The following is a 15,339-nucleotide window of genomic DNA, read 5'->3' as shown; positions in this document are numbered from 1 at the left end:
ATACATCAACCGTAATTAAAGACGTGTTCCCATATTGTGTTCACGGAACGGAGAAAACTTTTGTCGTTCGCCACAAAAGGTCCGCAAGACAATCGTGTAGCGAAGGGCAGCGTCCTACAAAACAAGAGAGTATGGCGTCCCTTAGAGAACCTGTTCGAGCCATCACAACGGGGGCCGGCACGCGACAAAAGCGGCTATAGAGTACGCCAGGAACAAACCGTGACGACAATTTGAAATATTCAGCAATGCTGGTGGAAACAACAAAGAGGGCGGGAAGGGGAGAACCGTAGATGCGACTGGGTTTTCATTTCGCTGGTACTCTGAAGTCTGAAGCTACGCCTCGTCAAAAAAGTTTTTCTCGGCGTTTTGCGACCGTCCGGTAAGGCGAACAATGCCAAGAATCCTTCTTCGGTAACTTGTAAGAGGGTCAAAGTTTGCCCACCTAAAGATATTCGGAAACCTAGAACAACAGAAGGGAACTTAATTCAGGTGGTTGGTGTTTTTTTTTCTTTAGAAGGACTCCCTAGATTAACACCGACCAGACGACTTCGGTAACTTTTGTCGGCGATCGGCTTTGTCAGTCTGAGAGCATTGTATGCATAGAATAAGGTAGACTGGGTGTGGGGTCCGCTGTCTACTAACACATGCAGAGACGCACACACACTTTACGAATCAAGTTAACGAGACAGGTATACATGGCTCCAGCACCGTAACATTTGATGTCGGTTGTCTTTGTCAAATTAATTGGATGGGTACAATTAAATCAGCGATATGTGGGGCCTCCGTTATGCACGTTCACGTCAAGATATCGCCCGACCCACCACTGTGGGTACTTTTTACTGCACCTTGTGACGTACGCCGGTGTCCCAACGGTCACACAAAACGGATCGCAAGACAAAGCGATTGTCAATATTGACACGACGTCCCATCAAACATTTCTCGATCGCCGATTTCGAATGTCAAACACGGAGATACGGAAACGCCCAACAAAAGCGGCGAGGGTTAATAAATAACACAAGACGTGGTGAAAGGCCTTGCCGAGTCCTGTTTTGGTGATGCTTTTGAGAAAATTTAATGCGCGACATGACAATACCGCCCTCGGCGACTTGTAACTATTTCTGTTGTCAGTGCCTCCGGGAACAAGTGCAACACAATAAACCATGGTCAGTCAAAGCGTCCGCACATTATGTGCGTTCGTAGGCTGAAAATATCGATAAATTTTCGCAGAAAGAGGCGCGGTTCGTTTTCTAGGGGGTGTTGGTAAGGGCAACTTGTTATTACCATATACAATACAGATCGACAGGGCCTTTTGGCAGACGAGCTCAAACGCTGAAAAGGTAGTCTTAATATTCACGTCACACAAAATCAGACAAAATGTTTAAAAAAAACGCAGTTAAAGCGCATGACGTCATCAGGACGACCGCGTGCAGACGGTTAATGGAGCGTTCTCACGTCACACGGTGACGAGGTGAAGATCAAGGGCAATATAAGGAACGAACCATGCTGAGACACTCGGCAATGAAACGAACTCCAACCCCGTCAATATTTCTCCTCTGTGATGTATTTTCGATCGAACGTTAGTTTGTCAAACATTTTTTGACCAAAGAGAGACGTAAATGGTCATTCCTGTCAGAAAAATGGTGTGAAAACTGTCTAACCTGCTACAAATGGGGAAGACCGGGTATTAATAAAAGGCAAAGGGTGAAGAGTTGTTATCAGGTATTACGTTCCAAAAATCGCAATACTTTATGCGCTCACTGTTCATCATCGAATCATATAGGAGCATAATATCAAGATGTACCTGGGATCACATTATTGGTTCTTAGTGTCGCATATAGGGTCACGCCGTTCAACTTATCATACATAACATGTAATAATATCAAAGAATATGACTTTTAGGGTATGATGCCCAATCCCCTCATCCATCTATCTATCTATCTATCTATCTATCTATCTATCTATCTATCTATCTATCTATCTATCTATCTATCTATCCATCTATCTATCTATCTATCTATCTATCTATATATACTGTGTACTCATATTATATATATAATATATATATATATATATATATATATATATATATATATATATATATATATATATATATAATATATACATGCATTTTCACATTCAACAGAATAATGTAACGCCAATAGCATGTCATATCATAGAAGATATGGCGCCACGCTATCACTGTCATCTCTTGAGTAGCAGTTCACATCACGGCACATTCATTCAAATCTATCCGATTGTGTGATTGAAAGACTAGAAAGATAATTCAATAAGTGAAGTCAGTCGCACTCAAGTTGCATAGAGAGAGAGGATGTTGTGGGCGCGCGCGGTCAGGAAAGGGCCAGGTAATTTGTCCATCACAACACAAGGCTTGCTTTGCGTTGGTGGCAGGAAACCCTCCCATCATTTGAACAGCGAGTTGAGATCTCTGAACAATCTGTGCGGGATGTCAACTCGCTTTTTATCAAAACACCAACATCAAAAAGCTGGGGAAAATAAATATGTAGCCGGCGATTACTTCCGATCCCGCTCGCCGCAACCACACTTCATCGTCATTGCGCGACTTCCACGTCTGCAGAAAGGTACCTTTCAAAACGCTGATAATTGCAATGAAACCAAATACAGGTTCGCGGGGACACACCTGGTATTCGGAGAACGATAAACAATGTCCCTCATCAGGAGAGATGTGCAAATCACGATGTCTTCTGTACAACGTGGCTGATTGTAGACGTGCTCGTAAACTCTGAAATGCTGAGTTTGACATATTGCGAGTACACTGTAATATAATACATTGCGGTCAATTCAATTTTTACACGAAGAATCCCACGTACCTCATTGGACATCACGAATCAAACTGGCTGTTCACAAAACTTTGGTGAAAAGTGTACGATGACAAGTGGCTTTCACGAAAACACTTTTACGACATTTAATCCAAACGACTTCAAGAATACTAAGTTAACTTCCTTCAACTTGAGATCACCAATCTGTTACAGCAGATAACTTTGGTAGTTAATCTGCTGGCGATTTATGCTTGCATGGCGTAGGTAAATTGGAATGTTAATTATTTATTTAAAGGATATATCCGTGAGATTTCAGTGATATTACCGGCCATAGTGTTTGTTTTGTGGACAAACAAATTGATTGGCATGTCGAGTAATTTTTGTGGGGGTTTTCTTGTATTGACCACCTTTCCGTTTTTCAAGTTTGTGCAATAATATTGAAAAGGAGAAACCACGTTTTATATTTTCTCTGTCTCGATTCGTTGTTAACTGAGGTTCAATATATGTCTGCCTGTCTCTGTCTCCCCCTGTCTCATTGTTTGTCTCTCCGTCTCTGTTCTTTTAAGCCCTTGGATCACCATATTATTGTTTATGAGGCACTTAGTTTGGTTGGAGTCTCTATAACGGGACTCTTGGTTTCAAAATACAGCTTGCACTGCTTGATCGCTGTCAATTGGAAAGCTTACGGTGGGAGCAATGACCAGGTGTGACCTTTTCACTCCTCTCAGTCTATCTTCGCTGCACGCAGGGTACACCCGTCCCTCGCTGAATCGCTGAAGAGGCTTACAATTAGCCGAGATTCGCTCTCATGTCAATTTGCCCTATACAAAAAGATAAAAGATCGGAGATGAACAGTCCTTGTGCATATTGCTGCAGAATACGCCTCGGGACAGATTTCCGGATTGTCAAAATCTGACAATTCAGTTCTAGTCTACTGCTTGTGTGGCCTCACCTGCAGAGAAAAAAAACCCTCTCCACCTCTCATTAATACGGCAAATATAGGCAGCCCATTTTTGTTGCTTTGATAGTCGCTTTAATTAGAACCCATAGAATGGCAACCACTTTGAATTTCAACTATCGGTAAATTTGCGTCAGATTTGCTTATCTGAACCGAGGAGACATCTATTTTGAGACCTGTTTTAAGGGCAATAGCTCAAAGCCTTCTCGTGCAGATCATGCGCAAAAGCTTTAAAAACTGAAATTTTCGAGTCATTGCTTTCTTAGGTTGTCTCCTCTTTTGACTGCAGCCGCAGCCACAATGACAGGACGAAAATGTACTGAGAGACTGTCATGTGATTACAAGCAGTGTTCGGAGGGTTACCAAAATCAACAATCTGCAAATCTTATGTATGTGCAACCACGAAAAATGAAACCGCTTGACATCAAACATGAAGATATGAAGGAAAGTGAAGTCAGCGAAGTTTCCATATTGGACATGGTACCCGAAATAGATTGCTTATTATACCATGAAGGCGAATATCGCAGGAATTAATGAAAGAACCATAAAGACTTTATGAATGAAACAAACTCCTTTCGAGATCTGCACTCCAAAGAGGTTAGCTTTTTCGAAAAAACCTACACTTCTTGCACGCAAGTTACGTCACATGTGTCTGCAGGCAGCTCAGTGTGGGCTACAGGACGCCCTCTATCATCACCCTATTCGGGCGCGTGCTCTATCGATACCTTGCTACCCATGCAGTTCTCCGCTTCAGAGGGCCAGGGGGCCAGTATGCATAGCTATGGCGACGAATCTATCTCACAGCTTACTTAATTACATACATTTTTGCAGCAGACTAATTGATTTGCCTATCGTATTGTAGAGCTACTGTATGTAAGATTCAAATCATCAGGGCGATCATCAATATTAAACACATTTATAGGGCGCCATAAATTATATGACGGTGTGTTAAGGGCTAATCTTAATGTATGAGTTTTCGTAGTCGACTCAGTATCGCTTCGGAGTCGATGACTATCTCTACTATGAAAAAACAATATTACAATGCTTGAAAGAGATTGTTCGCTCGCTATGTTGCCGCTCAGTCGAGTGTTGGATGGTAGTTCACGTCTGTTCTTGCTAGATTTTTCCTGGGGGCGCTATTACACAATGTTGTCTGAAAAAAAGCTCTGAAATGCATGTCAAAATGAATGTATTGCCCGACGCGATGACCCTTGCTTGAAAGGAGTGTAGCCTGTAATTAATCCATCCACCGCTTATAGGAACCCCCTTGTACGGATCGTGTCGGCAATCAAGCAACTTATACATTTAATACTTTATCGAGATGTGTTGCAGGCTTGACGAAACATGCCTGCAGAATGGCCATTGACTGACTCGTAGATTGGCAACGAAGGTTGCGGACACGGACAGATAATATCGAAGATAGCAAGACAGACAGACAGACATAACTATCTGATAGACGGACCGACAGACAGACAGAGCAGATGACAGATAGAATGGCAGAAAAGGAAACGGGACAAGTTAGGGAACGAGCACAATTAACGGCAGGGGGGGGGGCTGGAAGAGAAAATATATGGTGCATATATTTTTTACAGCCCCCCCTAACACCAGCAAAAAATTTAGAAGAAAGATTACATAGGTACAAAGTTGTACACATATGTATAATCCTTATAACTTTTAATTTATGCTTTAGTGAAAACAACATTCTTGTATTATTGAAATAAAATAATACAAATAAATATATAAATAATAACAAACAAAATAATATATGTTCAAGCTTTACTACTAGTAACACCCACAGCTACTTTTCAGTATTGTGTTGTGCTATTTTAATATCAAAGAATGATGAAATTACCAAATACCTTATAAACAATCTACAAGTTCATTCAGTGCTGTTATAGTTGTTATAGTTGTTACACGAATTATTTTAATGATGACAGTGTTCACTGCACATCTCCAAGTTAGTCTAACAAGCTCAAGTCAATTTTCAATAATAATATTGCTCATTTTACACATAACAACTGCATTGTGAGGTTTAAGACTTGGTATTTCATCATGCTACAAGAAGTTTAACAAGGAACTCCAGCTTCAACAAGGAACAAAAATGCTGAAAAATATTCTCTGTCTGTCATGGTGTAAAAAAATTTGGTGGCCCACCCCTTACCTTCCCTGGAATTTTCATGGCCAACCCCAAGAACACTCATTTTTTTCGCGCCCCCCCCCCATTTTCTCTTCCGGCCCCCTGCCGTTAATTGTGCTCGGTCCCTTAGGTTTCCAATACAAGGGTACAAGCCGTCTTTCCGACAGTATGACGTCCAGCATGGTAGCTTAGCTGAGTATATATACCGGTACTTGCATCCCTCAACTTCACACATAACCCATCCTGAAATGCAGAGAAATCTTCGACGAGGTGAAGCGAGAGCTATAGATAACATACGTGAAATACTGATAAACATTTGCAATCGTAGACGTGTTCACCTGGTTTCAATTTTGATATCACTGCACTGGCGCCCATGTAAAAACCATACATTGGTTATTCATCATCGTCTATATCGCTTCGAGATATACGCCGTCGTCTTTCTTTTTTCTTTGGTGCGTTCAACAAACCCATTGATTGTAAAAGAGAGAAAAACCAAAAACCAAAACCAAAGACCAATAACTGTTGTGGTAATGGTGTACCGAAGTGGTCAGGGAAGACAAGAAAATTTGAAAATGGAAAACCGCATCATCACTTTTGCCATATATCAAGGACCAGTAACAAATGACATAATCTTCTTCGAGCAAATCGATACTTACTTCTCGACGCCCTCTAGTGTCGAAACAGTCTGTTGTGTCATTCACCTGCAGACACATGTCACTACAAACACATAGGGGTAGTTTTTTTCTAGGACAGCAACTTTTCCGTTAAGAAACCTTATGATTCCTCGGACATTAAAATAAGATAGAGTGAATGACTGATATTATATCACATGGCTTGGAGAGTTTAAATGGATCTCAAAGGCGACAGGGAAAGTACTGCCCCTGGCAAGACCGAAGGGGCCGGGTGAATGCGTACGGAGGTCATAGCATGATAGAGTACGCTGCCTGTATCACCGTCTTTTTCATGCATAAAACGATTGCAATGAAGATTTATTAGTTATTTCGCCGCTGCAGAGAATTCTCGCAACGCATGTATAACAACACAAAGGTTAGAAGAAACCATGTGGTTCTGAGACGTCCAGCTCAAGTACGTTAGTGACGGACGCCCCTTGATTGGCTGGCTTGACCGCAATATTATCTGCCGAGGAGGTGGTGAAAGTTCATGCACAGTACAGTATAGCTATCTATGATTGTCACTTTAGAAAATCCGACAAATGTATTCTTTCGATTTCGAATTTTTCGGACGTGTGTTTGGGCACGTAATGGATAACACTAACTATGCATGAGATACCCAACATCGCTGGTATTAATAACAAATGTGGAACACAGATGCCATATCTCTATCATCCCCGGGACAGTTGGACCGTCCCCCGCCCCGGCCCCGGACAAGCTATCGCGAAACTATCTTACCTTCGTGGAGGGTTCTGCGGCTGGCATTTCATGCATTGTGCAAGACATCTCTTTCTTATAAAAGCCACAATATGTTTCTCCTATCTTAGATTAAAGCGCACACTACATAAATTGTCATGCACGGGGTGAGTTTGATAGGCTTCTGTTGAAGTCGTAGCTGTGACTTTTGATGCACATTTGAATATTTAAGGTAGTATGCGCCTCGATAGTAAAAGACTGAAACTTTTGCTCCAACTTTTCTCAAGGAATATTTCAACCATTCTCTTTCAAAATCAAGAATAAAATTTGGGGTCACCGTGCAAATTCTGGTACTAGAGAAAGAAATTACCCAAAATTTACCGTTATTTAATATTCAAAATGATCGGCTTCCCTGTGTTAACTCTATGAAGAAAAATAAAATTGTCGATTTTCGAAAAACTAAGACGGTGAAAAGTTTTCTTACCCCAAGAGCTTTAAAATGAATCCCCACAAGTGGTAGATCAGAAAAGAGTTGTAAAAGTTAGAGAACCTGAATGTGTATCCCTAATTTATAATATATAGTTTTTTTCCCTTCTCCCCCAAATCATATAGAATTGCCAAGCGTTTCACTTGTCAAGACGCTGTATGTGCGTTATTGCCGACATTTGAATTTTATCCCCGACTAGAATGCATTCGTCAACAAGAACGTTAACATTGCATAATTGTGTTTGCAACGCTAATTCATCGTACTTCAACACGCTTTTTATAGTTAGAAGAATAAGAAAACACGTTCGTTTTGCACAACAAAAATAATGTAAATATTATGAAAAATTACGACCATTGTCCTTCCGATTGTTATTGTTTATTGCCATGTCTTCCTCAAAGCACTCTCGTTACCGCCACGTGGTCTTTGTCGATGAGGAGAACCTCCTCGGAAAATCCGATATCTTACCGGATTAATTCCGGTTGACATCGAGGTTGTTCATTATCGAGTACGGATGCTAAGTGGTTTTTAAACACGGCTGAGCTGATAAATCAAATAATTGTGGTGTGGTCCTCCTTTGATGCTGAAACTAAGAGAAGTAATATCTCGATAAGTTACAAACATGTGCTTAAAGAGCGTTCCGGCCAGGCGTTGTTGATCCCTTCGCTGGGGGGGTTTCTGAAGTGTGACCTATGGCCTTGCTGTGTGTTTGTCCGGCGCTCTCAACAACAGTTTGCAGCATTTCGAGATATCCATGCAATCGACTGGGTGTTGATTGATTATGATGGTGCTCGAGCGTGGACCGTTCAAGTGTTTACCAGTAAAAGCCGCTACGCGAGTTGTGGAATTAAAGTTGAAATGTGCACCCCCCGTTTTTTTCTAAGCCCTGATGCATCAACGGCGCAATTTGGTTTATCGCTCGGCACACTCTCGATCAAAACTGGAAGAAAATCAGAAGGGTTTTGGTGGACAAGCTTTCTCAGTAAACTCTATGTTCGTCATAATAAAATACATCGTCATGGAAGGTGTTGTAAGGGTGGACAATGCGCCAACTAGCCATTTGATTGCCTCCACGATGATTGCAAAGAGTTCACTTACCCACCTGTAACTGTCATTTGTAAGGCATGACCGTAAGAAAACATTATCTGAGGCGTCCTATCTATCTATCTATCTATCTATCTATCTATCTATCTATCTATCTATCTATCTATCTATCTATCTATCTATCCAACCATCCATCCATCCATCCGTCCATCACCCACCAACCCACCCACCCACCAATCCATCCATCCATCCATCCATCCATCCATCTATCCATCTATCCATCTATCCATCCACCCACCCAGCCACCAACCCACCCACCCATCCATCCATCCATCCATCCATCCATCACCCACCAAACCCACCCACCCACCAATCATCCATCCATCATCCATCCATCCATCCATCCACCCCGCCACCACCCACCCCCCCACCAATCCATCCATCCATCCATCCATCCATCCATCCATCCATCCATCTATCCATCTACCATCCACCCACCCACCCCCCACCCATCCATCCATCCATCCATCCATCCATCCATCAATCAATCCATCCATCCATCCACCCAGCCACCAACCCATCCATCCATCCATCCATCCATCCATCCATCAATCCATCCATCCATCCATCCATCAATCCATCCATCCATCCATCAATCCATCCATCTATCCATCTATCTGTCTATCTGTCTGTCTATCTATCTATCTATCTATCTATCTATCTATCTATCTATCTATCTATCTATCTATCTATCTATCTATCTATCTATCTATCTATCTATCTATCTATCTACATATATACGCACGCGCACAAAATGGGAACTAATGAAGATTATACACATATGAAGTGTTTGTAAACATTCTAAAAGTGCTTAACATCCAGGCAGTAATCAGCCTTGTTCCTGTAACTAAATACAACACAATATATTCAATAAGCATTACCTTCATTCTTGATAGGACTGTTGACTAGATGTAACGATAAATATTACCGTTACGACTGAAACCAGAACACTTTCGGTCAATCAGCACTATTTTGGTAACAAGCAGACTGACAAATATTCATCACTTCCATACATAAGCTATAACAACAAAGTAAATTTTTGATATGAATGGCATCTCACAAGTTAAGTAAACCACGGTGGAGAGAGGGACAAACAACGGAACCAATGACATGTGACAGTCTTGAATTTTGCATTGAGATTGTCTGATTCGCAGTACTCGGTATTGTTAGTTAAAGTTTTACCATTGGATAATTCTGTTTTGCCTGACAAATCATTTTTCGATTCAAATGGAAAAGAGGTCTCAGATGGTTGCATAAATATATACTGATTTTGTAATCGTAATGAGTGACTGACAGGAAAAAAACTACAACAGCAGTAACCTGTTTGCTACTTCTGTACCGTAGTATAATCAAATGCGGGCAACAGCTCTTCTGACAATTTTTTGCGAAAAACATTGTGTAGTTGTCGTTCTCATGCCCAGGTCTGGGTTAATGTCCTCTGACGCAATCTGTTGTAAATGATGATAATGCACGACCAATGCAGAGTTGGAGTGATGTTCCATTATTGCATAATCATGATAGTCAATCGTTGAAATGGAGCTTAATTAGATAGCCGGAGAAAGGGTCTTTGAAAGAACTGTTTTTGTCCCATTTTGATGGTGTGGCATGTGTATGATTTGCGATTAGTAAACCTTGGAGGCCCTCTCAATATTCTCTTGAATTTTCAAACCCCCTTCAAAACAATGATTTTGCCCCCCCCCCCCCATTGTATCCTGCAGTCTATATTTGTAGTGGTAACTTTATCACATTGTTGTGGTGCATAGTCGAACAGGACTGCCAACTACCTATGTCGGTTTGATTTTTATCCGTCGTAACTGCTGAAATGTTTCTTTATAATTTTCACAACACATCTTGGAAATCAGTAATAGTTAATGGTCAGCCATTTGAATGAAACCAGTGTGCGGATTTCAAAGCATCGCGTTAACTTCTGCGTATGTAGCAATTTGTTAAGAAATGGAATCAAATACGGCAGCAAGTGGGCCAATATGTTATATACTAGTACATCATCCTGGCGCTCGAGTCAGCTCTACATGAACAGATTTCTTACATAGATTAGACTATGACTTGCACGCATACAGTATTTGTTCTCTTTTTTAAAAACCATGTCTGATGAGATTAAATAGAAAGCAAAGTTTCGAAATATTAAATATTCAACGGAAAACAAAGCCTTGTAAAGTTTTACTTAAATAGGTGCACACATTGAACAGGTGTACCATATCAAGGAACAAGTCTCTAGCTTTAAAGATACATTTCTGTACAAGTATCACCATATAAAGTTTATGATACATGTCCTGCAGCTTGAGGTAGTATGCGCCTCGAAGTTGAAAGACTTAAACTTTTGCTCAAACTTTCCTCAATGAAACTTTCAACCATTCTTTTGCTAAATCGAGAATAAAAATCAGGGGTCACCGCACAAAATTTGGTATTAGAGAAACAAATTACCCAAGATTTCTCGATAAAACAAAGACGTTTAAAAATTTGCTTTTACCAAGAGCCTTAAAATGAGTCCCCAGAAGTGGTAGACCAGAAAAGTATTGATAAAATTTAGGAACCCGAAGTCTGTCCCCGATCGCAAGACGCTTTCTACCTGAAGATATGTTTCGTCAAAGTTCGTCCAAAGCTAATGAACTGTAGTATAAATATTAACACTCATTTCTTGTTCGTCACATTTACGCAGTTCGGTGACAACAGCGACGGTATATTTGTCTATATCATCTTCTTTGTCATTTCTCGAGACCTACCGCCGGGCTAACAAAGAAACCTTTGTAGTCGAGAATAAGTGAAAGCGTAATTTGTTTGGATAGAAAACAGTGGTCTTTGTCAGCTTTTTTTAGACGGTAGGAGTTGCTCGATATATTTGTTTTTCATTTGAGTTATGTAAATGTTACCATATCTTCGTTTTACTTCAGTCTGGCGTGTGCGCACCCGATATTGTTGGAGTGTACGAGTGCCAGCAACCGCTGTCAAAATGTCATATAGCCCAACAAATGAGAGTAAATGTATCTAGGGCCAAATGAGCTTAACTTGTTTCGATGCACTCTTGAACTCCCCTGCGATGCTTCGACGAAGTACTCTACCTTACTTCTATATCTACTTTAATTATGTTATTGTATGCTACATCTGATGCATGATACAAGTATTAAGGTAGTATGCACCTCGAAAGTGAAAGACTTAAACTTTTGCTCAAACTTTCCTCAACCAAACAATTAGCCATTCATTCACCAAATCAACGGTCAATGTGCAGAGTTTTGCGCAAGAGAAACAAATTACCCGACGTTTACCGATTTTTGAAATTCAAAATGGCCTCTATTCCTCTGTAGACTCTAAGATGAAGAAAAATGAAATTTTTAATTTTCGGAAATTTCAAGACTGTGAAAGTACTTCTTACTCCAAGAGCTTTAAAAGGTGTCCCACAAGATCAGAAAAAAATGTAAAATTTTGAAACCAACAAGACCAGAAAAAATGTAAAATTTTGATAGTCCGATATCTATCCCCGAGGCGCGTTCTACCTTAAACAATCGACTAATTTCCCTCAAATGAACGATGCACATATCTGTCCCAAAATCTGTACATGGTTCACTTTCAACGGAGGCTGGTAATTGTGGATTTTCAATGATTATCGTACATGTGATTACAATCGGCGAACACGGGAAAAAAATCAACGTCCAGTTGTATAATTGAAACATGTGACATTTATTTCAGGTTAGCGTCACAGTAACAGAAATTATCGCGATATCACGTTCTCTACAAAGGCACGATTCTTCATGGCATGACAGGGCAGTACTTCGGGGCCCCCTTGAGAAATCAGTCGAAAAGTGCACAATTACATTGGAACTTTTCGGTCCGTGCTCGGAAATTGTACATTGACGTTTAAACCAAGTGCGGTTTCATGAATATTCTCTCTGCCTTCTGCAGAAATGTGCGCAAATTGGTGTAGTCACGAATAGCGCTGGAATAAATTAGAGTAACCGCCCCCGGGCCTAGGTATGATTCAACCACTGTTAACAATGAGAAGTGTTAGTCATCCAGGTGCCCTGCAAACGTACTGGCAGACAGCGACGTACCTCTAGGGTTCATTTACTGACGTCAGCCCAGAAAATTACTCATGTGCCTATCGATCTGCTGCCCAGCTAATTGGTATAAAACTGTGTCAATACTGGTTTCCGCTACGTCTTTGCCGCGGTAAACACCAGAGCACAAAAACCGTTGAACTTGCACAATTGACCACTTTACTTCTGCATATACGACCACCGTCCCTCCACCCACCGGTCGATGTTTTGGGATGGTGATACAGCGTCACGTTTCCCTTCCCTTGTTCCAGACCATTACTGTGCAAGGAACCAAGTCATGCACATGGAATAGGGCGAAAGCAAACCACTTTACAATTCGTTTTAGAGTAAGAAAACTTTAGTCCATCGAAATGTGTTCATTGGCAGGTCAGTATCAGCTATAGCATGAAAATATTCAACCACAGACATTGAAGGAGCCAAGTTTAAAGTCAATATCACACTTCCATGGGCGTTAAAACAAGGCATTTTAATAAGAGAGGTGCCTAGGACTGATGACTTTAGTGCAGGGAACCTCGTTTTCGACTCTCATTTGGCTAACTTTGTATGATTGCTAAGGACATGCCTTCTTTCAATATTTTCACTTTATCTTTGGATAAGCATTATTACTCCACTAGCCTCCAACAGCAAAATTGAACAAGTGTTGTTTTGGACCTCCCAAGGTCTCCGATTCATAAGACACAGAAAATCGAAGAGGGAGCCCAACTGTGAGTGAAGGTGTCCCTGTTAAGGACGCATTGACGAGTTGTTGCAAACTGGCCTTCAGATGACCTGCTACCATAGCAATAGACATACAACTTTCTCAGTGGGGGCCAATTTACACGACGCAGTCGTCTGGGACTCAGATTTGTACTTTTTCTCCCGGATGTACTAAATCACCGCGTCACTGACAGCACAACGTCTGCCACGCAAAGCTGTGAAGAACGCTGGGGACGATAAGCTGGAGTATTAAGAGCCAGTCCCCTATGCACACAGAGTGCAACCTTTCATTGACTGGGCCCAGAAGTTTCGTGAAAAGTTCACGACGAGTAAAGTGAACTTTAGAAACTGTTATAAAGTTCAAATTTCTCCCACAAATGGGAAGACGCGAATAAAAAGACGTCATTATCTCACAACTTTCTTTGTTCTTTATCGTTAACGTATCTTGACAGATTCTAAAATGCCCTGCGTGTGGTACTATGTTTGCAAAGCGGAAAATGTATCACAGGCGACTTATGGTCCACTTAGCAGTGCCACGGTCGCAACTTTAGTTTTATTTCCAAGCTAAACTTTCCCCCTCCTTATTAAAAAAAAATCAAAAAAAGTCCAACGCCTGACATTGGGTATACACCGAGTTATTAAGCAAGTCATCGCAAGACCTGAGTACGTCGTAGGCTAGTTGTAGACGTGAACTGCTCTGGTTAGCAATCGGTAAATTTTTAGGTGAAAATTTTCCCGACGTCTTGCAAGTGTTGAAGGATTTCTGACCTTTGATGTGTCATGTTATATCCAAGTGTCCCACAGTGCCAATTGTCCTCTGAAGCGCTTGAAGTGGGGGCATTCGATGGAGGTCATTTTCCGAGACAGCAAACTTAACCTTCCACGGCACTTTACGCCAAAGAGCCACTCGAGTGGTACCTCGTACCTCTTTCAACATCCCTTTCACTTGCGATGCAAATAAGCCAGCTCTGTTATCATCAGTGGTTTTGGACTCGGAGGGACAATCTTTACAAGCAAAGCGATCAGTTCAGTAAGCCATAGCAGAAGGCTCAGTGGGACTTTCGGTTTCTAGCTAGTGGTCGGGCGCGTTGGTTGCCATGGCAACACCCTACACAATGCACTACCGCACTTTTGCATCTTCCACCACAACGCCAATGCATAGAACGGACAATGAGATTTGTCGAAGTAGGATTGCAATGCTCAAAACATGAAAAACAGATAACTTTGTTGTCCCGCTGTGAATCACAAACACCTAGTCACGATGTCCGTGTCAACCACGTGGGCGAACAGAGAAAACAAACTATTGTATAAATAAACTGATGAGGGAAGCTACTGGAAGTGGCGCAAGCGCTCTCCTGAAAATATTTTCCCTTCAAAATCAGGAAAGTAGTGTACCGTAAGACAAAATGAACGAATGATTTCAAACGTGATTGCACTAAGAAAATACAAGTGACCAAAGTTATGTGACACCAGCCACTGTAGGAGTTAAATCCCTATGTCCTAGTTGTTTTATTCCGAACAGAGTACTAGTATATTACTGGTTAAACTATTTGTACTGGTATGTTATAACAACCTTAGTATGACGGATTTTTGGGATTTTAGTTTGACAGATTGTACTAGTACAGGAGTAAATATCAGTTCATGTTTATCCAAACCAAGGAGCTAATTTTTGGATCAGTCCACATCGGTAGTGGTGACTTGACACATTAAAACTTCAACGCGTAG

The sequence above is a fragment of the Ptychodera flava genome, chromosome 20 (genome assembly GCF_041260155.1).
Source record: "Ptychodera flava strain L36383 chromosome 20, AS_Pfla_20210202, whole genome shotgun sequence".
Taxonomy (NCBI): domain Eukaryota; kingdom Metazoa; phylum Hemichordata; class Enteropneusta; family Ptychoderidae; genus Ptychodera; species Ptychodera flava.
This window is presented reverse-complemented; position numbering follows the sequence as displayed.